This window comes from Schistocerca serialis, chromosome 4 (genome assembly GCF_023864345.2).
Source record: "Schistocerca serialis cubense isolate TAMUIC-IGC-003099 chromosome 4, iqSchSeri2.2, whole genome shotgun sequence".
Classification (NCBI taxonomy): domain Eukaryota; kingdom Metazoa; phylum Arthropoda; class Insecta; order Orthoptera; family Acrididae; genus Schistocerca; species Schistocerca serialis.
Window position 1 is genome coordinate 28,010,203 of NC_064641.1, and position 24,848 is coordinate 28,035,050.

Sequence of the window (24,848 nt, forward strand, 5' to 3'; positions counted from 1 at the left end):
CCTTCTCTAAATCCTCGCACAAACGAAAAAATGGCTGACATCGAAATAAGTGTCCAAGGAATAGAAAAGCAACTGGAATCACTCAATAGAGGAAAGTCCACTGGACCTGATGGGATACCAATTCGATTCTACACAGAGTACGCGAAAGAACTTGCCCACCTTCTAACAGCCGTGTACCGCAAGTCTCTAGAGGAACGGAGGGTTCCAAATGATTGGAAAAGAGCACAGATAGTCCCAGTCTTCAAGAAGGGTCGTCGAGCAGATGCGCAAAACTATAGACCTATATCTCTTATGTCGATCTCTTGTAGAGTTTTAGAACATGATTTTTGCTCGCGTATCATGTCATTTCTGGAAACCCAGAATCTACTATGTAGGAATCAACATGGATTCCGGAAACAGCGATCGTGTGAGACCCAACTCGCCTTATTTGTTCATGAGACCCAGAAAATATTAGATACAGGCTCCCAGGTAGATGCTATTTTTCTTGACTTCCGGAAGGCGTTCGATACAGTTCCGCACTGTCGCCTGATAAACAAAGTAAGAGCCTACGGAATATCAGACCAGCTGTGTGGCTGGATTGAAGAGTTTTTAGCAAACAGAACACAGCATGTTGTTATCAATGGAGAGACGTCTACAGACGTTAAAGTAACCTCTGGCGTGCCACAGGGGAGTGTTATGGGACCATTGCTTTTCACAATATATATAAATGACCTAGTAGATAGTGTCGGAAGTTCCATGCGGCTTTTCGCGGATGATGCTGTAGTATACAGAGAAGTTGCAGCATTAGAAAATTGTAGCGAAATGCAGGAAGATCTGCAGCGGATAGGCACTTGGTGCAGGGAGTGCCAACTGACCCTTAACATAGACAAATGTAATGTATTGCGAATACATAGAAAGAAGGATCCTTTATTGTATGATTATATGATAGCGGAACAAACACTGGTAGCAGTTACTTCTGTAAAATATCTGGGAGTATGCGTGCGGAACGATTTGAAGTGGAATGATCATATAAAATTAGTTGTTGGTAAGGCGGATACCAGGTTGAGATTCATTGGGAGAGTGCTTAGAAAATGTAGTCCATCAACAAAGGGGGTGGCTTACAAAACACTCGTTCGACCTATACTTGAGTATTGCTCATCAGTGTGGGATCCGTACCAGATCGGTCTGACGGAGGAGATAGAGAAGATCCAAAGAAGAGCGGCGCGTTTCGTCACAGGGTTATTTGGTAACCGTGATAGTGTTACGGAGATGTTTAATAAACTCAAGTGGCAGACTCTGCAAGAGAGGCGCTCTGCATCGCGGTGTAGCTTGCTCGCCAGGTTTCGAGAGGGTGCGTTTCTGGATGAGGTATCGAATATATTGCTTCCCGCTACTTATACCTCCCGAGGAGATCACGAATGTAAAATTAGAGAGATTAGAGCGCGCACGGAGGCTTTCAGACAGTCGTTCTTCCCGCGAACCATACGCGACTGGAACAGGAAAGGGAGGTAATGACAGTGGCACGTAAAGTGCCCTCCGCCACACACCGTTGGGTGGCTTGCGGAGTATAAATGTAGATATAGAATGTAGATGTAGATGCAACAGAATTAAAGGACCACTTATTCGAAACCTCCTAATTGTCTCCCATTCTAACGCATAACTTTGAAATTTAGCTGAAAGGTACCTACAATCTTTCTCTGTGATGGTGAAAAACGTGGCACCCTGCGACGAGGCTTCAGAGAGCAAGGTGTCGACACATCCGTCGGGATGTCACACGATGGGAATGTCGTCACATCCTGTCTTGCCCATTCCAGAAATCCTTTTGACGCATCTGTACTGGGGCTCAGGGCAGCAATTCCCAGTCACGCGGTTTTCTTATGACTGACCGAGGAAAATATTTGGCTCACTGGCGCTCGGAATCGAAACAGCGTCAATGAAACCACTCGCTTCCTCGGGACGTTGATTCCCACGCGTTTCGCGGTCGGAAACGGCAGTTCCCAGTGCGAAGAGCAAAACGGCGACGGCGTTCTTGACAACGTTTGGCATTGTTGACATCTTCTGGGTTCAAATGGCTCTGAGTACTATGGGACTTAACTTCCGAGATCAAGGACATCACACACATCCATGCCCGAGGCAGGACTCGAACCTGCGACCGTAGTGGTCGCGCGGTTCCAGACTGTAGCGCCTAGAACCGCTCGGCCACACCGGCCGGCCAGCTTCTGGGCAATTCGAACCACCTCGACGGACATCGCGGGGCTGCAGCCCTATTGAATGTGATCTCACCTCTCTGCAGTCCAGTGCGACCGCAATTTTGGATCAGCTGTACAGGTAGAAGCACTAGGGGCCGTTCAAAACCAAAGGAGATGTGGAATACTACCATGAATGCAAGCAACGGACGTTTTCTTGGACAACTCTGGTGGCATCTGAAGAACCTCTGTCAGATGTTGACGTGGGTTTCGTTACTGCTCAGAACTGCTATGCAGCTGAGTCTGGCTCAATCGCAGGAGTCCGAGAAGAACGAACATTGCCAGATTTCATTCACCACCACCATATGTGCCAAGCACCTGGTCCCATAGCTGGCACTTTAGACAGCAGATGCTACACATATGACGTGTTAAGAGTGACCTGTGCACCATCTTCTAAGTCCCTCAATCGCTATAACGTTGTCTGTAAATAACGTAGTCCATTTTCAAAGACCGAGCGAGGTGGCGCAGTGGTAAGACACTGGACTCGCATTCGGGAGGACGACGGTTCAATCCCACGTCCGGCCATCCTGATTTAGGTTTTCCGTGATTTCCCTAAACCACTCCAGGCAAATGCCGGGATGGTTCCTCTGAAAGGGCACGGCCAACTTCCTTCCCCATCCTTCCCTAATCCGATGAGACCGATGACCACGCTGTCTGGTCTCCTTCCCCAAACAACCAACCAACCAACCAACCAACCATTTTCCATTAGATATGTTAGGTGGCAGAATAAAGGAAGGTCAATTTCACACCTTACGTAAGAGTTTTATACATCATAACGGGAAGATGAATATGACACCTAACTTACTTCGGCGGTAATGAGCAGATTTGCCTATAAGTATGTAATGCAAAAGGGATGACACTCAATCGACAGTATTAACATACCACTCCTATATAATAAGCAGAAGGTGAAACAAGCAGTGAGAGGAAACGTTTTGTGCGGAAGCAGCTGCGGGCAAAAACACAGGCTACACCAAGGGGGCGACCTGACAGGTGACGCATACTGGAGAGCAACTAACGGGCCACCAGAAGCAGGACAGAAAGAAGCTTTAGAAAACTGCGTTTCGGGATTCCAAGTGGATACAAACAAAACCAGCAATGCAGCTGATCATGTAAACCAGGGCTTCACAACATACGTGCTCGCGGAGCAAGCTGTGAGCAGCAAGGCGCGAGCACGGAGCAGCGCGAGCACGCTACCCCCACTACCGGACCAGAGCTGAGAGTGGGGCACACAACAGCTGCCGCCAGTCAATGTAAGCCCGCGGCCACCTGCAGGGATATCACTCACGAATTATTATTGCGACAAATGAAACAAATAAAGGAGAATGTACACATGCCACATAATTTTATTAGCTTAGTGTATGCCTCTACATTCACATTAATTTGTGAACTGTTACACAATAAATGGTTTCACTAAAGTGTGGGATTCTTGGTTATCTTGTACTTTTTGCCCTTTACAATTGCGTCTACGTTCTGAGTAACTGTTCTTGTGCATTTTAGGCGCAACGTGCAGTTTAAATTTCGATCAGACAATGCGTTTCTCAGGCGCGTCTTGATACATTTCATTGCAGAGAACAGGTGTTCACAAACATGCGTGGAACCGAACATTGATATTATTGTAGCCGCCAGTTTGTGCAAACGAGGAAATCTATCCTCAGGGAAGTGTCTGTAGAATTCCAAAATGTTTTTCTTGTTCTGAAATTTGTCTCTGTATTCTCTGTCACACTGCAGGTCAATAATTTCTTGCTGCAGCTCAGGACGAATGTCTTAAATATTCGCTGAATATGGAGAGAACAGATCAAAATCACTGTCTAGTGCTGTCAGATCTTGAAAGCGCTGATCAACTAAAGTATGTGAATAACGTTCACAGTCTTTGTGAACATCTTGCATGGATGATAATTTAGGAAAATGAGCTAGGTTTCCTGTTTCCAGCTGACCCACCCAAAGTGTCAATTTCATTTTAAAAGCTCGTATTCGATCTATGAAATGAGTAATTAGCAGATCTTTACCTTGTAGTGGAATGTTCAAAGCATTCAGATGGCTAGTTAAATCTGCTAAGAACGCGAGATCACATTCAAACGTGCGCGCGCACTTCCCCTCCCTCCCCTCCCTCCCTACTCAGCGACCTTGCAGCTGCTCGCGAACACGTGCCTGAGCAGACGCGAGTACTCGCGCTCAAAACCGGCCAGTTGTTAAGCCCTGATGTAAACAGCGAATGGTACACATGTGACTTTTAGGCGGCTAGAGCGGGCACAAAACGTCCGATAGGCGGAAACGAACCAGGAAGGAGTAAAGCGCCGAGATTTCGACGCAGCTTAATGGTAGGGCCCTTGCGATTGGCAGAGAGAGAGTTTTGACAAAATAAGAGGAATGCTGCTACTGGTCAAAAAAAGCCGTGCGTGTAGAACCCAGGTGGGGAAACAGTTCAGCTACGAGAAAGAAAAGAGCGAAATTTTCAGGAACTCTTCTCTGAACTGGCGTCAAGTGCAGAATGGGGCGCATAACGCTCTGTACGATGCAGACGAGCAAATTTGTGTGAAGACTGCGTTCAATGCAGCTGACATTCAACTAGATATTAGATGTAGCATCGTTGAGCTCCAACTGTGGAGAAACGAACCAGCCAATTAGTTAATTGTCCTTGTGAGGACTGAGAGGGCATTTTTAATATGGATGTTGCCCCAGCCATGCACGTGCATATTACCATATTCCAAGACTAAGGATGGGTTCAAATGGCTCTGAGCACTATGGGACTTAACTTCTGAGGTCATCAGTCCCCTAGAACTTAGAACTACTTAAACCCAACTAACCTAAGGACATCACACACATCCATGCCCGAGGCGGGATTCGAACCTGCGACCGTAGCGATCGTGCGGTTCCAGACTGTAGCGCCTAGAACCGCTCAGCCACCCCGGCCGGCACTAAGGATGAGTACATGTTTCCTCGCATAGGGAGAGTTCCTGCTTTAAAAATCAGCAAAGGCTTAGGTAGTTTCAGAGGACGAGAGCAGCCATGCAGGCGACAGCTTATCGCATCTAAGGTAAATACCGCGAGTAGAGGCATAAACTTGTTAGCTCACCAGCTTTCATCGACTGTAAACTCGAGCAACCTTGGCTTATCTTTTGCTCAACTTGTCACAAAACTAACAATCCTCTGTAGACTTGACTGTCATCCTAAATAGTACCAAACTTTGAACCGGAATCAGATGATTTATCGTAGTACTGGCCAACACCATGAAGTAGTCATAAGAATAATTTTGTAAAGAAACTTCTAGTTAAAATTTACCACTGCTGTGTTTAGAATTATTTCACTTTCTGAGGACGAGATGCGTTCGTTGACAACTGTCGTAACATTGTCACATTGTAAACTGTGTAAATGTGTGCATTTCTGTGATAAGATTGCAACATTAAACCAAAAATATTTACAGCTTACGCAGTAGTTGTTCTGTCCTCAAAACCTTACAGATAACATGTAATCTTTCAACAAGGTAATGCAGGACCACTTGTTGACTATGCTGCCCTGAGCTACCTCGGTACAGAGGGTGGTCGTCTGCTGCCCTGGCCAGCAAGCTCTCGAGATCTCTCCCCCACTGAGACATCTCTTCATGACTTGCCAACAGAGTGACACGCCACCATTCACCAGCCACTATCACTGATGAACTCAGTGACGTAGCGGTATCTGTCATCCTAGTTCGGTTCATCTCGATACACAGTCGCATTACTGTTGCTGCCAGAGGTGATAGCTTTTTGTTCTAAATTTCGCACCCTCTAAAATGGCCTTCAAATATGATAATGTATTCTTCCTATTACGCTGTAAACGCAGGGTAAGTAATTTTTTTTTATTTGCCATCGTACCTGGGGTTGCAGTCTAATGGTTAACAGTGTAGAAAAAAATGAGCATCGACCTTCAACTACGAACGTGGTTTTCATGTAAAGCGTAGTTAATTTCGAGCCCAGCGGGACTATATTCATGTGCTATCTACATCTAGGTGATTTCTCTTATTTTATCATGATGATCATTTCTCCCTATGTAAGTGGGTGCCAACAGAATGTTTTCGCAATGTTATGGCAGTATACCGCGTGGTTGATCGAGATCAAGAACGGCACAACATTATTGCGGAATATTTATGCCTGGGACACCTCACAATTCTGCCTTCGTAAAGAACATGTCGGCCCTCGACGATGTGAAGGTTGTATGACTGCGACTGGGTAGTTTGCCTTGCTAAATGCAAGCAGAAATTATGCAGAACGGGCGAAACAAATCTGAAAAGTATTCTGTGAGTATTTCAACGGACCAGGCGCTCTTTCATGTCAGCATAGATTCGTCAAGCACAACAACTAATTACAAATTACATCTACGCGATTACTCTGCTATTCACAACAAAGTGCCTCGCAGATGGTTCAATGAACCACCTTCAAGCTCTCTCTCTACCGTTCCACGCGGGAAAAACGAGCCCTGATTTCTTTTATTTTACCGTGATGATCGTTTCTCCCTATGTAGGTGGGCGCCAACAGAATGTTTTCGCAATCGGAGGAGAAAACTCGTGATTGAAATTTCGTGAGAAGATCCCGTCGCAACGAAATACGCCTTTGTTTTAATGATTGCCACTCCAATTCACCTATCATGCCTGTGACACTATCTCCCCTATTTCGCAATAATACAAAACGAGCTGTCCTTCTTTGTACTTTTTCGATGTCATCCGTCAGTCCCACCTGATGCGGATCCCACACCGCACAGCAGTACTCCAGAACGGGCGGACAAGCGTAGTGTAAGCTGTCTCTTTAGTAGACCTGTTGCACCTTCTAAGTGTTCTGCCAATGAATCGCAGTCTTTGGTTTGCTCTACCCACAATATTATCTATGTGATCGTTCCAGCTTAGGTTATTTGTAATTGTAATCCCTAAGTACTTAGCTTAGATTTGTCAGACTTATCGCATAATCAAAATATAGCTGATTTTTTTTTACTACTCGTGTGAATAACTTCACACTTTTCTTTATTCAGGGTCAATTGCCACTTTTCGCACCATACAGATATCTTATCGAAATCATTGTGCAAGTCATTTTGATCATTTATTTAAATAATAACTACGTTTGTGATTGAAGAGTTCTTTCCCTTATATTTTATGAATATCAATCGTTTTCGCTGCAACAATTGCTACTATGGATAAAATAAAATAAATCATGTTATTTGTTGACTTCTCTTGCAGGGCAGCCTTTATCAATATATTTCCTGTGCCCGACCAAGCCAGTCGTTTCACAGCAGCCGCTCCGCAATCGCCCCGCAATCGCCCCCTCCCTCTCCCCATTAATGTTTCCTCAAACTTGAAGCTACTTCGACGTAATACACGCGACGTCATACTGGACGGCGGCTGAGAGGTTGGGACCCCAGCGGCGTGCGCTTCGCAGGTTGCCTAGCACACAGGCGCGAGACGCAAACAAGTGGTCGCTGCGGAGCTGGTGGTGGGGGGGGGGGGGGGGGCAGATCGAGGCGACAGATGTCCGTCCGCGGAGCAGTGTTTGCTCGGCCGGAACGCTCTGTTTGCACGGGTGTTCGTGCGCTTGCGCACCGGTCCATCTGCTCCTCCAGGTCCCTTCTCTTCGTGAGCATTTCTCCCTCACTCTCCACATAACGAAAAACAACACCGTGTAATGATGACCCTTCAAACTCTAACGATGTTTGCACTCGACGATGAGTGTTGAAAGAAGTCGAGAAGATTCGACAATCGAATCGAAAGTTGACTGCCTGTTGCTGGAAACAACTTGGTAGAATGAGTATGAATCGATCACATATCGAAGTTTTTCGAGACCGCCTTTCCTGCACAAAATCTTATTGGTGTTGGGACAGCTTCAGATCCGAGTTAGTACTCGAGCTTCCGGAGATATTCACCACATCATAATACCAAGTGAAGTCACACGGCCGAAGACAAGATAAAACGCCGTTATAAAGGAGGCACACTTTGTTCATGCCAGAGAGTAGTCTTCTGACGAATAAAGCGGCGGTCATCTTCAATAACTTGAGTTTTAGCTCGGATTTGATGGGGTCGCAACAAAAAGATGTTATATATGAATCTATCAGTTTAATTTTTCTATAGCACCTTAGCAAATTTTAAGTCAAATATGAGCATTACACACTGCTAATCATTGAAATTGCAACACCGGGAGGGATAGCAAATGAAATTTTACTTACTGTACGTGTACAATATAGTAATAACAACACATGATTACGTCCGTACATTATTTGGGAGGTTTGAAGAGTACGAAATATAGTGGAACTACCACCTGTGCCAGTAAGACAGGCTCTGAACCGGCTGTACACCGAATCGAACTGAGCTGCATAACAGACACGGACACGCCATTCTATGCTGCCTCAACTATATGCCAGAAATCACCAATCGTAGTGGGGGCGTGGAAGTTTCTCGGTAACCCACGACCATACGCTTTCAGTGGGTGCGAGGTATGGAAAAATGTGTTAGCCAGGGAAACAGCCGAACACATCCTGTATCGAGGTGGGCTAGGACAGCACAAGCTTTGAGAGATCGTGCGTTATCTTGTTGAAATACGGCGCCGCAGAGAGCTCGAAGATAGTGCACAGCCTATGGCCTCGACACGTTTGAAATGTAGCGGCTTCATTCTGCTGCCACGTCTAGAGAAGACGCAACAATGGTCCCCGTGCTGACACTCCGTGTTGCTCCAACTGTTCTACAGAGCCCACGCGGATACTTGCGTTGCTGCGAACAAGTCCATTTCCTGACTGTGATCCTGCACGGGCGAGAGGACAACGTATCCTTTCGGGCGCTAGTCGAGTGAAGCCAGTGAGATCCTGCATCGCGCTCAGTATGGTCTACATCTACATACATACTCCGCAATCAACCACTTCCATAGAGTCTCACCATTAACGAGCGCTGTGATTGGCTAGAGTGCTCCCTCAATGTCTCCAACGCAACGTACACTCACCAACATATTTAAACACATACGAAATAATGGAGTTACATTTAAATAACTTGAAATTAAATACATATTCCTATGGCTGGACCATAAACACACCCTAACACACATGATTAAATACATAAGCAATTAACATATATCAAAAGAAAACAAGAAAAAGGTAGGCCAGGAGCCTAATGTCTCTGTGCTTTCTAACACACAGTAAAAATTTAACCAGTTTCTTCATGAATGGTATGTATCGGATGTAAACAAAGACACAGACGAATAAATATATTTATAAGCATGCTGCTACCGTTTTTTCGTGTAATTGTGGAGTACTTATGGCCTGACGATCGATAGTAATCTGCCACGTTGACGTCCAATAACTCATGTAATATTCAATTTACATGCCTGTCATTCATACCAATTTACGTTTACGCTAATGGCTTTCTAAAGCCACGGCGATCGACGAAATCGGATGAAGTGTTTATATTTAGAAATTCGTTGCTGGGTGTTAGTTGTATGTAGAATGAAGGCTTTCACGACCGGGTGACATGGCTGTTGATGTACTTTCCGGGATGTGAGGTCGTGGTCCAAGAACTTTTCTGCTTCTTACGTTTCGTCCAGAACTGCGCTGGACTTCCTCAGAGGCGCTGCTCCGCTGAGTCTTGCCGACTGACTGGTCGGGTGTCTGAGAGCGACTTATATATTGTGAGAAAGGGGGGCGTGGTTCAGGTGACACGTGATGAGCAGTGATAATCCATAGCAAAGATAAGGTTGACTATCGATTACCACCTTGTCCAAGATAAAAATTGTTAGCAATTTTGTAGAGCCACTGTCCATATATCGCTAAGTTTCATAGCCTCCTCTTTCCTATTAAAATTATCGTGATGTTTATAAATTTCGATAGCTTCTCTATATAGCCGTGGATAGTAATTTAACGTTGTAGATAAAACTTCGGTATCCGAAAACTTCACTTGGTGGTTGCCTAGTTGAAGAGCATGTTCCGCTACAGCTGACTTTTCTATTTTTCCAAGTCGACAAAGACTTTTATGCTCTTTCAGTCGCGTGTTTACGCTTCTTTTGGTAGTACCAATGTAAACTTTACCACAGGAACATGATCTTCAACCAGGCAACCACCAAGTGAAGTTTTCGGATACCGAAGTTTTATCTATAACGTTAAATTACTATCCACGGCTATATAGAGAAGCTATCGAAATTTATAAACATCACGATAATTTTAATAGGAAAGAGGAGGCTATGAAACTTAGCGATATATGGACAGTGGCTCTACAAAATTGCTAACAATTTTTATCTTGGACAAGGTGGTAATCGATAGTCAACCTTATCTTTGCTATGGATTATCACTGCTCATCACGTGTCACCTGAACCACGCCCCCCTTTCTCACAATATATAAGTCGCTCTCAGACACCCGACCAGTCAGTCGGCAAGACTCAGCGGAGCAGCGCCTCTGAGGAAGTCCAGCGCAGTTCTGGACGAAACGTAAGGAGCAGAAAAGTTCTTGGACCACGACCTCACATCCCGGAAAGTATATCAACAGCCATGTTACTTGTATAATTTACTCTCAGATACTAAAGTTTATTAGTTTAAAGATATTGAAAATCTGGTTACACCACCAAAATCGTCGTGCAAATAACGGTAATGTACATGTTTGTTTTTGAGGTATCATGATTCAATGGATAAAGAAGTTCTTTACCTAGAACCGTTTGTGGGCTTCACTAATATAGTAATGTAATTTTTTATATTTTGGCTGTATATGCCACTGGGCATAAGTTTCTCGGCGTAAGCGCCACCTGCCTTTCTTGGTGTATAACTACATTATCTGTACCAATGCTGCCATACCGTTATAACGGGAGTGTTAATTTCCTTCCTTTTTTAATTGTTACTCTACCTAAGGACGTTATTAATATTGGTAATTTACACGTTGCCTTTGTTCGCCAATTGGCACATGTTTCTCGGCACGAGCGCCACCTCCCTGTTTTCAGGTAAATACGCTCGCCGATAACACTCACTCGGTTGTGAGCTGTGCAAGATCCATGAGCTATTTTATATTTACGTGACAAACCCTAATTCTAGGGCTATATTTTATTTTTGACACGTGGATCTATGCTGACAATTGTGAAAACGGCGATGGTACATTAGTCGTTACTAATGTAAAATTGTAAGTATCAGTCGTCGTTATCATACTTCTGTAATACAAGAGTTCTCTAATTTGTGTTAAAATTTATTCTTGGCTTATAAGTTTCAATCTTTTCTAATGTAAGCTACGATGTCCATTGTCCTTAGGCTACCTTCTGAAGAAGACAAATTTATGTTTGTGGAAACCCAGGTAAAGAATTTCTTTATCGATTGCAACTCGTCAGCTGTTTATAATTTTATTACGTGAAACCGTTGCTGTTGTGCAGCTATGTTTAAAATATCATGGTTCATCTGGCTGCTATTAATTTCTATACGAACTGTGAAATGTCTGCTATTGTGGTTTCACAAAGTCCGCCATCTTGGGCACTCCCGGCATAGACATCTCCTTCATCGACACAAAGCACCGTGCTCGTCACACTTTTTTTTCTTTTCTTTTTCTTTTTTTTCCACCAGCTGCTTATATTTTATGACCCACCGTCTAATTTCTTATGGTGGGTCGTATATTGCCACTTAGCCGCTGTGACTGGGTCCGGGGTTCGCAGTGACTGAAAGTAACACCACACCGGCTCCCTCCCCACTCACACCGTTGCCCGTGTCCCGCCACGTGGAGGCGGGCTCTATTTGTTTAGATACATTTCATATCTTTTTTTTTGTGCAGCATTAGAAAAACTTATAACTAATACAAAATCAAGTAATATATTAATAAACAAAACGAAATTAAATATTTAGAAAGAAGGAAGGAAGAGAACTGAATAGAGAAGTTATAGGTATAATATTGCCCGTCACCTGGTTGTGGGCGGCGGCCCGGGTCTTGGAATGACCCTCAAGACACTGGCCGTTGCTCACCATGCCTTTAACATCTACCATCCTAAAAACTATCTTAACTAGAGGAGATTAGGGTACGTTAAAGCTAGAAACTAAGACTAAGACCTCCATGTCCAGCCTGCTAAACTATTTACGATATACAGTAGAGAGGTAACTGATTTTGTGCTTGGCTCAAAGTTGCTAATGAAAGGGTACTTGTGGTAAAAGTAATAAGGTAATGACGCTAACGGTTTGTGTTGAGCCTACAAGGCTCCTAGTAGAGTACATCAGGCGCAAGCACCTCCCGGCCCCGCCGACAACACGACCTGAACGGTGATTTCCCCGATCTACCATAGGTATCCGTCGGGTTGGGCTAAAAAGAGAGGGACCACAATTAAGATCCTTCCATCCAGACTGTGCGCTGCCTCTTAACGGAAGGCGTAGGTCCCTTGAAGAGGTACCTAGCTTTAAGCTCTTATTGGACATGGAGATGCTGTTAACTATTTGCATATAAGGTGCAATCTGTTTTTAGTATTGTATGTGACTTGTGCACCTCTTGTCGGTCGTTCCACTCTGTTCTTTGAATTTGACTTGGCTGACACTATGGATCATCCGTGCTGGACGCTGCAATATCTGTGTTGGTGCCCTGGTCTGTATCTGTTTCTTCTTCATCACTCGTGGTGCTAATCATGTTTCCCCTGGGCATCGTCACGTCTGTTTGGACCGACTTGCCTTCGGTAGGGTCTGTTGCGCAAGTATTCTATTTGTTGGATCTTCGAGATTTCGTCCGTTAGTTTGTTGAGTTCAGTCCACCTTTCCGGGTCGCGTATTATGGCATGTAGTTCGTTCTGTGTGTTCAGCGGAATTCCCAGCCACGCGGCTGGACCCTGCGCTGGGACTACCCCTCTCGTCCGGCTGACGTTTGGCACCACGTGGTCACCCAGCCGAACGGCCCGTGCGGACACTGCTTCCTCAGAACGTAACAAGGAGACGGCACGACCGTGGGGTCGGGGATTTGTCCGAAATTTTGTGTGGTGAAAGAGGACCCCTAACACCTCACGTGGTTAAAATATTAGGACGCACTACTCGGAAAATCCAGGGAAAAATCGATCCAAACTTTCTTAGATGCCGTATGAGTATAAAATGTTAGTCCACTGCCGAGCCTCCGCCTGGCCTACATGGTTAGCGCTCGAACCCTTATGCCGAAGTCCCGGGTTCGATCCCTCCTCCAGCACTTTTTTTTTCTTTCTGTTGCTTGCAAAACTGCAGCGCATTCTTACAGGAGAATCGTGAAGTTAATTCCCGGGAAGATTGTATAAAAATTCATTCTATAATTCACCATCAATTATCGTCACCAATATTCCGAGACATGATTCAATATGCCTGGTTTGCCTGAAAAATTGTCAGAAACTCGAAACATTTTCGTAAATGTTAATGGGGCATATTTTTGTACAGATTTATTGTAAACGCCCTGTGATTGTAAAAAATCGGCTTTTATATGTTGCGCGAGATGTCGCACCAATTATTGCTTTGTTTGTTTTTACGATAATTACCACTGCGGTTCTCGTTTATAAATATTATATGTATAAAAATTAAATGTTTTCCAATCGACTTTGTTATTCTGATTAAAAAGGCAAGTTTCTCCTCATATACTTTAGAATGAAAAATGGAAAACCCACCGCCGGCCGGTGTGGCCGTGAGGTTCTAGGCACTACAGTCTGGAACCGCGTGACCGATACGGTCGCAGGTTCGAATCCTGCCTCGGGCATGGATCGGTGTGATGTCCTTAGGTTAGTTAGGTTTAAGTAGTTCTAAGTTCTAGGGGACTGATGACCACAGATGTTAAATCCCATAGTGCTCAGAGCCATTTGTAGAAAACCCACCGCCATGAATTGTGTTGTTGGACAAAAAGAAAATAATTTTTATTCAGTATTGAAACTAATTTGTTAAAGATAATGTAGGTTTGGGAAACTTTCTGAATAATTGGTGGAATAAGCAAAGAAAATGAAACAGAAGGAAAAAAATGCCAGAGGAAGAATCGAACACGAGACCTCTGGCGTAAGAATCCGAGCCCTGAACACCTAGGCCAGACGGCCGCTCGGCAGTGTACTAACGTTTTATACTCATAAGACACCTGAGAAACTTTGGATCGATTTTTTCGGGGGATTTTTCCGGATAGTGCGTCCTAATATTTTAACCACGTGAGGTGTTAGGGGGTTCTCTTTCGCCACACTAAATTGCGGACAAATCTCCGACCCCACGGTCGTGCCGTCTGCTTGTTGTTGTTGTTGTTGTTGTGGTCTTGCGTCCTGAGACTGGTTTGATGCAGCTCTCAATGCTACTCTATCCTGTGCAAGCTTCATCATCTCCCAGTACCTACTGCAACCTACATCCTTCTGAATCTGTTTAGTGTATTCATCTCTTGGTCTCCCTCTACGATTTTTACCCTCCACACTGCCCTCCAATGCTAAATTTGTGATCCCTTGATGTCTCAGAACATGTCCTACCAACCGATCCCTTCTTCTAGTCAAGTTGTGCCACAAACTCCTCCCCAATTCTATTCATTACCTCCTGATTAGTTATGTCATCTACCCATCTAATCTTCAGCATTCTTATGTAGCACCACATTTCGAAAGCTTCTATTCTCTTCTTGTCCAAACTATTTATCGTCCGTGTTTCACTTCCATACCTGGCTACACTCCATACAAATACTTTCAGAAACGACTTCCTGACACTTAAACCTATACTCGATGTTAACAAATTTCTCTTCTTCAGAAATGCTTTCCTTGCCATTGCCAGTCTATATGTTGTATCCTGTCTACTTCGACCATCATCAGTTATTTTGCTCCCCAAATAGCAAAACTCCTTTACTAGTTTAAGTGTCTCATTTCCTAATCTAATACCCTCAGCATCACCCGATTTAATTGGACTACATTCCATTATCCTCGTTTTGCTTTTGTTGATGTTCATCTTATATCCTCCTTTCAAGACACTGTCAACTCCGTTCAACTGTTCTTCCAAGTCCTTTCTTGTCTGACAGAATTACAATGTCATCGGCGAACCTCAAAGTTTTTATTTCTTCTCCCTGGATTTTAATACCTACTCCACATTTTTCTTTTGTTTCCTGCAGGATTAATGGTGTCTATTTCCTCCAGCAGTACTTCAGACATTAGTCGAGTCCATGCCACGTCGTGTTGCGGCACTTCAGGTTGCTGGCGGGGGCCCTATACGATATTAGGCAGGTGTACCAGTTTGTTTGGCTCTTCAGTGAAGGTGGCGTTCTTCCATGTCATTGATCTACGGTTCAAAATCAAGTTCACAATTTCTGACATGCTAGATACTGCTCTGCACCTTCGAAAGTAGTCTCCAACGTGCTTTTTCTACGCTATGACGTCAGAAACTTGGCAAGGTCAACGTTGTTCGAATTCACGGGTCCGTCTGCCAACGGCTTAAGCGTTCGTTATCTACGATGGAAACTTCATCTGGCGTGCCTCGAGGCGAGAGTCACTGCCGGTGTGAGGACTGTCTTTAAGAGTGCGTTATTTCTGGCCACGGCCTCCAGTGTGTCTCGATGCTGCAGAAGTAAGGCCCGGGAAACGACGGAAGGGGACTTTAGAGGTGGACAGTGGCTATGGCTGGGCGTCGCCTGCTCGTGGCGCCCGCCGGCAGGCAGAGCGGTGGAGTGTCGGAGAGTGTGGTGACGAGCTGAGGTCGGCGCGGCTGCGCGCGGCCTTGACCGCCGGGCCGGCCGGCGTCCGCTCGCCGCGCCGCTACCTCACAGTCATCAGCGGCGTTGCACCTTCTCTCCGCCCTGCGCCGCCTGCTCCCGCTGCCGCCGCCGCCGCCTCTGCAGCAGGTGGGCGGCGGCGCAGCCGGCGGTCCGCTCCGCTGCTCCCGTCACTTCGCAAGCTCTTCCCTGCATTCGCCGGGAAGTCACACTCTGGCGAGCGAAGGTGGGACTCGGGTCAGGTCGGGAACCGCAAAAGGCCGTTTAGGAGGCTCTGCGATCTCGCCACGCTCGTTCCCACCTCAAAAAGGTCCAAATGGCTCTGAGCACTATGGGACTTAACGTCTCAGGTCATCAGTCCGCTAGACTTACAAGGAGACGGCACGACCGTGGGGTCCGGGATTTGTCCGAAATTTTGTGTGGTGAAAGAGGACGCCTAACACCTCAAGTGGTTAAAATATTAGGACGCACTACTCGGAAAATCCGGAGAAAAGTCGATCCAAAGTTTCTTAGGTGCCGTATGAGTATAAAATGTTAGTCAACTGCCGAGCCGCCGTCTGGCCTAGACGTCCAGGGCTCGGACTCTTGCGCCAGAGGTTTCGGCTTCGATTCCTCCTCCGGCATTTTTTTTCTTCTGTTGCTTGCAAAATTGCAGCGCATTGTTAGGGAAGAATCGTGAAATTAATTCCCGGGAAGATTGTATAAAAATTCATTCTATAATTCACCATCAGTTATCGTCACCAATATTCCGAGACATGATTCAATATGCCTGGTTTGCCTCAAAATTATCAGAAAACATTTTAGTAAATGTTAATGGCGCATATTTTTGTACAGATTTATTGCAAACGCCCTGTGATTGTAAAAAATCCGCTTTTATATGTTGCATAAGATGTCGCAAAAATCATTGCTTTGTTTGTTTTTACGATAATTACCACTGCGGTTCTAGTTTATAATTATTATATGTATAAAAATTGAATGTTTCCCAATAGACTTTGTTATTCTGATTAAAAAGGCAATGTTTCTCCTCATATACTTTAGAATGAAAAATGGAAAACCCACCGCCATGAATTGTGTTGATGGACAAAAAGAAAATAATTTTTATTCAATAATGTAGCTAATTTCTTAAAGATAATGTAGGTTTGGGAAATTTTCTGAATAATTGGTGTAATAACAAAAGAAAATGAAATAGAAGAAAAAAAAGTGCCAGACGAGGAATAGAACGCGAGACCTCTGGCGTAAGGGTCCGAGCCCTGAACTTCTAGGCCAGACGGCAGTGGACTAACATTTTATACTCATAAGGCACCTAAGAAACTTTGGATCGATTTTTCCCGGGATTTTCCGGGTAGTGCGTCCTAATATTGTAACTATTAGGAGTCCTCTTTCACCACACAAAATTTCGGACAAATCCCCGACACCACGCTCGTGCCGTCTCCTTGTTGGAACTACTTAAACCTAACTAACCTAAGGACAACACACACATCCATGCCCGAGGCAGGATTCGAACCTGGCACCGTAGCGGCAGCGCAGTTCCAGACTGAAGCGCCTAGAACCGCTCGGTCACAACGGCCGGCGTTCCCACCTCGCTTACATCCTCGTCGAACCTAAAAAGCGGGTAGAGCATAATCTTGTACGTTCAGGATGACAGTTATTGAAATATGTGACATACAATCGTCATAACTTCTGAACGGTTTCATTAGGACTTTGCAACTGCACGATCGGCCGTGGGGCGTGACGCGAATTAGAATGCGCTGTATGGTTCGCTTTAGCAACGAAGCCCTCATTTGGATGCTTTCGTCACTGAGCAAAATTAGCGCATTAGCGGGACTGAGAATCCGCATTTCGCCATCGAGAACTCTCTTCTCCCTCAGCGGATGACTGTCAACCACTCGGCCGTGGCGTTCCTCCTGTCGGTTGCTCAGGCGGGAAGAGGTGGCCCTCACACGTCTTCGGATCGGGCACTGTCCTCTGACGCATAGCTATTTATTACGGCGGGAGGATCCTCCGTTTTGTGATGCTTGTGGCGTGCACATCTCTGTCCGCCACATTTTAACAGACTGCATTTTATACCGTGATGCAAGGGCAGAAGCACAAGTTGATGGTGATCTGCCCTGTGTTTTAGCTAATGATGAGACGTGTGTGTCTAGGGTTTTTAAGTTTTGTGATGTGTCTGGACTCTGGCCTAAACTTTTAGGCTGGAGGTTTTAGTGTATTGCAGAGTGGCTGACTCCTCCCTTTTTTTCCTTGCGGTCAGCCAGCCACTTCCATCTGCTACATTGTTTTAGCCCCCTCTCTCGTTTTCTTCCTGTGTTGTCCATGTTTTACTGCTGACGCCCTGCTTCATCCCACGCTTCGGTGTGGCTGAGCACATCTTTTCCGATGATTGTTTCCCGTGTTTTATGTTCCGTTTTATGTTAATATTCTGAGCTTTTTTTTTTTCCTTGACACCCGTCTCACTATGATACTGAACGGGCGCTGAAGACCTTGCTGTCGTGCGCCCACAAAACCCCTCTACAACAATCTACAACAATGTATGGTGTGCAATGTCCAGTCACGGAATAATCGGTGCGATATTCCTTGATGGCACGGGGACTACCGAACGGTACGTGAAGGTTTTGGAAGACGATTTCCTTCCCATTATCCAAAGTGACCATGATTTCGACAAGATGTGGTTTATGAGCCTTCGGTACCACCTCAGCGGATGCACTGCGTGTGGTGCTCGGAATATGCCCCATAGATATCACGATCAAATACGGCGTTGCAAGGTACTGGTTAAAGGTGGGGAGACTACATACGGTACACACAATAACTTGTGTGCCGATAGAGACGATACGTCACCTTGAAAGTTGCGTTTGGATACATGGCAAGTTGAATGGGATGTAAGTGATAAGGGACGTAGACTGCACGACTTCCTCCCTGACATATAAGGGAGCGGTTGAGAATAAGACATATCGATCCCAGCCGCGGTATGGTACGTTTCTTAACCGGGCACGGACCTTATCCCACGCACTTAAACCGCGTGAGTCTGAGGCAGACACCTACATACACATGCGGGGAAGAAGGTTCCCCAGAACACACTATCTTTTTCTGCGGGAAATACGCGAACAATACTCATAGACTACACAGATACAGACACATATATACAACAATAAGAGACGAAGAACAATGGGCGCAATTAAACGCACTGACAAACAGTATTCCACAAACAACACATGAGGAGTACATGCGGACACGACATAACAGACATGACCTCTGTGCAACGTAACAACAATCTCCGGAGGGTGGACCGCGATACCCACAGTGACAGCGAAAATAGTGACAATGAGGAGGAACAAGAGGAGGAAGCTGAGATGTGACAGTAAATAAGCGTAAGGTGCTGGCGATCTAGCCAAGAAATCACCAAATGCTGTACATGGCCGGGCACCTGAAGTTAAAACATAGGATTAGTAATAAACAGGGTAAGCAATATTATTTCTGTACTAATAACCATTTTTGTGTGTGTGTGTGTGTGTGTGTGTGTGTGCGTGTGTGTGCGTGTGTGTGCGTGTGTGTGCGTGTGTGTGCGTGTGTGTGCGTGTGTGTGCGTGTGTGTGCGTGTGTGTGCGTGTGTGTGCGTGTGTGTGCGTGTGTGTGCGTGTGTGTGCGTGTGTGTGCGTGTGCGTGCGTGTGCGTGTGTGTGCGTGTGCGCGCGTGTGTGCGCGTGCGCGACTGGCGGTCAACGGCTGGAAGAAACCATTCCGAGGTATTCACCGTCAATCACATTCGGTGATGGTACTAACAAATCTCTCCTCTAACCTATCATCTTTTTATATTCTTCTTAAAAAAGCAACATTTTTATTTATATTTCAACCTTAAATTATTGTTATTTTGAGGAGTATCATTCTTTGTAAATGTTGGAGATAAAACAAAAGAAAAGAAAACTGTAAAAAAGTTTGAAAACGAAATTGTAATATGTACGACCTGTTTTAAACATCAGGTAACAGGTCTATAAATGGCAATAAATAAATAAAAATTCCAGACGTCTTCTGAAAAATCCAGCCGATGTGCGAACCCGTCTGAACGTATACGGTGGTCTGCAAATGAAGGAGATACAAATACCCACCGTACCGAAATTTGGATCCTCCGATAGTGCCGCTTATCGTCATGGGAAAGTCTGTACTGCGAATTCATTTCATCCGCCTCTACTAGGAACAACACACTAAATTCTAACCCAAAATGCACGGACGGAGAAAGGAAAACAGCTATACGAAAAAATGCTCAGCGAACAACGAAAAAAGTCAGTAGTTTATGTTCTAAAGAGTGAACGCGTTCTTTAATGATTTATGTAAACCAGTAAGAACCAGTTGGAAGGAGACTGCCAGCCGGCCGTGGTGGCCGAGCTGTTCTAGACGCTTCAGTCCGGAACCGCGCGACTGCTACGGTCGCAAGTTCGAATCCTGCCTCGGGCATGGATGTGTGTGGTGTCCTTAGGTTAGTTAGGTTTAAGTAGTTCTAAGTTCTAGGGGACTGATGACCTCAGATGTTAAGTCCCATAGTGCTCAGAGCCATTTGAAGGAGACTGCCTCTAGCGTAGCTGCAAATAACGGCATTCTGAAATCGTTTTAGCCATTTCCGATATCAGAAGACACCTCCTGTACATTTCTCGGTTCCTGTTCACAAGCGGCTTCTGTGGACACGAAGGTGTTTCTTTGCAGCCATATATACATCCGCTCTCTCTTCGCAACAATATCATGCGATACGGAGAGGTTGTGGTAAATCAGTGGGTCTGAATTTCTGCTGACGGGGCCACAGAACCTGATAGATATGGTGAAATCAGTTAATGTGCCTTGACCGAATTAATCTCTAGGACTATGAGCGGACACCAATTAGCGAACACCTCCGTAGCTTAATCCGTAGTAATACGCTACACAGCTGTACGAGCTTATAAGTGCCTTTTCTTCTCATTTGTTTATTTTCTGTTTATGAGTATTATTTATGAATTGGATGTCAGCGCGTCTAACGGCATTTACAGTCGTTATATCCGCAACTGCTAGACATGTTGCTTTTATTCATTTACCTACCGCTGCGTTGTCCAAAGCAAACATGATTTTCCTCTATATCGCCATCCATCTTAGTCGCAGAAAACAACTCCAGGAAACGTGAAGCTGACGTCACGAGTGTATATGCAGTTTGCACGGGGCCCCACAAGGAAGACTGGACGTGGCTCGTACGTCGCAGCGCGTGACGCGAGTCTTACGAGTGAGTGCCAGCAGCCGTCTCTGACGGGGAGCCAGTAACTGTTTCAGAGGAGTTTAATAATTCTCGAATGCATGTTTCAATGCATGCAAGTTCTCGACATAACACAACAAAATTGTGACCGCTATCGGAAGCCTTTTCAGTTAAATATTGATTTCCCGTGGATCCTGTACGGTGCCGGGCGTTAGCGAAGTGTGTGGGACAAGCCGAGTAGTGTGACGTCACAGAAGGACGGTTGATATGCATATCGGGAATCCGATATTCTCATATTAAAAAACTATCGTTATCGGCCCTCGATATACGGAAGAAGGTATCGATATGTCGACGGAAAAAAATAACTACGTACCGGCCTATAAAAATATCGGCTGCAGTTTGTAAATACACTATGTGATCAAAAGTATCCGGACACCCCCAAAAACATCCGTTTTTCATATTAGGTGCTTTGTCCTGCCACCTACAACCAGGTACACTGTATCAGCTACATCAGTAGTGATTAGACATCGTGAGAGAGCAGAATGGGGCGCTCCGCGGAACTCACAGACTTCGAACGTGGTCAGGTGATTGGGTGTCACTTGTGTCATACGTCTGTACGTGATATTTCCACATTCCTATCATCCCTAGGTCTGCTATTTCCGGTGTGATAGTGAAGTGGAAACGTGAAGGGACACTTACAGCACAAAAATGTACAGGCCGACCTCGTCTGTTGACTGACAGAGGCCGCCGACGCTTGAAGAGGGTTGTAATGTATAATACGCAGATATCTGTCCAGGCCATCACACTGGAATTCCAAACTGCATCAGGATCCGCTGTATGTACTATGACAGTTAGGCGGGAGGTGAGAATCTTGGATTTCATGGTTGAGCGGCTGCTCGTAAGCCACACATCACGCCGATAAATGCGGAAAGACGCCTCGCTTGGTGTAAGGAGAGTAAACATTGGACGACTTATCAGTGAAGAAACGTTGTGTGGAGTGATGAATCACGGTACACAATGCGGCGATCCGATGGCAGGGTGTGGGTACGGCGAATGCCCGGTGAACATCATCTACCAGCGTGTGTAGTGCCAATAGTAAAATCCGGAGGCGGTGGTGTTACGGTGTGGTTCTGTTTTTCATGGAGGGGGCTTGCTATTACAGCACAGGCCTACATTGATGTTATAAGCACCTTCTTGCTTCCCACTGTTGAAGAGAAATTCGTGGATGGCGACTGCATCTTACAGGACGATCGAGCACCTGTTCATAATACACTGCCTGTGGGGGAGTGGTTACGGGACAATAACATCCCTGCAATGGACTGGCCTGTACAGAGTCCTGACCTGGATCCTATAGAACACGTTTGGGATGTTTTGGAACGCCGACTTCGTGCCAGGCCTCACTGACCGAGATCGATACCTCTCCTCAGCGCAGAACTCCGTGAAGAATGGGCTGCCATTCCCCAAGAAACCTTCCAGCACCTGGTTGAACGTATGCCTGAGAGAGTGGAAACTGTCATCAAGGCTGCGGATGGGCCCACACCATATTGAATTCCAGCATTACCGATGGAGGGCGCCAAGTCATTTTCTTCCAGGTGTCCGGATACTTTTGATCACATAGTGTATATTGCCGGTTCAAGAGCCGTACATTTAAGTGTTGATCTATTTTTAGAAATTCTGTACAGAAACAAGCTCGCAGCCTGCTTATTCCCCTTAGAGCAAGAATTGAAAGGGAAACGACGCGTGTTTGGGGATAACCACTCTGCTAACAATGGTAACTGCATGTAAGTGGGACAACAAAAGGTGTCCGAAGGGTATGTCGTTCAGATTCGTTCACAACGCTTCATGTCGACTTTTCTGTTTTATCATTTATGCAAACGTCAGCGACCTATGAGTTGTAATGCAAAATTGGGTGATGAAGCTAAACGTTGCAGATTCTGTTGGTAGCGCCGAGCGCGAATTACGTCAGCATTTCTCCTCACACGCCCCTGCCCACCGTAAAGAGCAATCTTGTCATTTACATTTTTCTTCATTGTTTTCGGCAATCTTTTTTTAAGAATATCGATATGACGAAATTGCACACTAGTTGCGTTAAAATTTTTTTTTAACGTAGCTGGTGTCCTATTTCTTTGCATTGGAAATTTTGTTATTCTATTCACGCCACCAGCCCCCATTGTAATCGGACTTCTACTTTGTGCCACCTATACTTGCTTCACACAGTGATCGAGAAAGACTGGACGTGAGGAAAGCTCAAAAAGTAGTAAGATTCCTCCAGAGAGTGAAAGTAAAATTGTGCTGTAATACAAATTCAAATATTTACTGAAAATTGCGAAAAATTGTAATTAAGAAATGAAAATATCGGCACTCGATGCTGACATTTCGATATCGATATATCTGTGGAATTATATTGCCGATACACACTGATATCTTTTGGAAAAAATAACGATCTATCGATATTTTATCAACAGCCCTACCTCACAAGTTCGTTGCATGGCTCTTATATCTCGTTGTCCAGGGTATAAAGCATGTGATGTCCTCGATACAATGCATTGAATTATAGCCAAAAACGCACACAAAAAAAAGCCGATAGGAATGCAATGCAGTGACCAAATCGTGAATAATAGAAATGTGAAAGGCCCATCTTTGCTTTGTAGGTAAAAAGTCATCTAAACGCAAGTCGGCAAGAACGCTTTCAGTTGCAACATCAAGGAGTTTAATACAGACAAATTAAAATAATCGAGCGAAAATCCAGGGGAATTCACACAAGCCTCAAATGTTAATAACATGCATGGTTCACGATTTCATGGCAACGGCCTTTCCGCAGTGGATACACCGGTTCCCGTCAGATCACCGAAGTTAAAAGCGCTGCCGGGCGTGGCCGGCACTTGGATGGGTGACCATCGGGGTCGCCACGCGCTGTTGCGATTTTTCGGCGTGCACTCAGCCTCGTGATGCAAATTGAGGAGCTACTCGACCGAATAGTAGCGGCTGCGGTCAAAGAAAACCATCGCAACGACCGGGAGAGGGGTGCGCTGACCACACGCCCCTCCTATCCGCATCCTCAAATGGTTCAAATGGCTCTGAGCACTATGCGACTTAACTTCTGAAGTCATCAGTCCCCTAGAACTTAGAACTACTTAAACCTTACTAACCTAAGGACATCACACACATCCATTCCCGAGGCAGGATTCGAACCTGCGATCGTAGCGGTCGCTCGTATCGAGACTGTAGCGGGTAGAACCGCACGCCCACCCCGGCCGGCTCCGCATCCTCACCTGAGGATGACACGGCGGTCGGATGATCCCGATGGGCCACTTGTGGCCTGAAGACGGAGTGCTTTTTCACAATTTCATGGCGTGTAGAGTCGTACCGAACACTTGTAGCGAAATTTAATGGTGGGTGGTTAAAATGTCTTTATTCCAATACGATGTGCTAAGCCCGAAATAGTCTCTAATGACCACGGTGTCGACGGGACGCTAAACTCTGTTGTTCCTTTCTTTCCCAAACCGACAGTCGAGCTGATGTCGTTCCAGAAATACACTACGGCTCATGTGCAACTTAATTTCTGCAGAGTACCGTGTTTTCCACACGATCACCCGTTACGTATTCCGACGCCCTTCGTGCTATACTTATCGATATGTAAGGCGAGCTGCTACGAAAGTGCGCGGGCAGGCGATGTTAATTAAGCCGTTGTGGATTTCCTTGCGACGACACTATGGCGAAGGCCGCGGCATCGCCGGGCAGGTCTGGCCGGCCCTGAGCGCGCGGCGCTACGGGAGCAGCGGCGGCAGCCGCCGCCTTCGACCGACCTG

The 24,848-nt window shown here is 45.5% G+C and overlaps 1 protein-coding gene and 1 pseudogene across 1 annotated transcript in view; one reads left to right on the plus strand and one right to left on the minus strand.

Annotated features, from left to right (window-relative positions):
- LOC126473736 (uncharacterized) overlaps positions 1 to 24,848 on the minus strand; it is a 418,605-nt gene that overhangs the window by 226,550 nt on the left and 167,207 nt on the right. The window lies entirely within an intron of this gene.
- Positions 23,842 to 23,961, plus strand: LOC126475843 (5S ribosomal RNA; annotated as a pseudogene).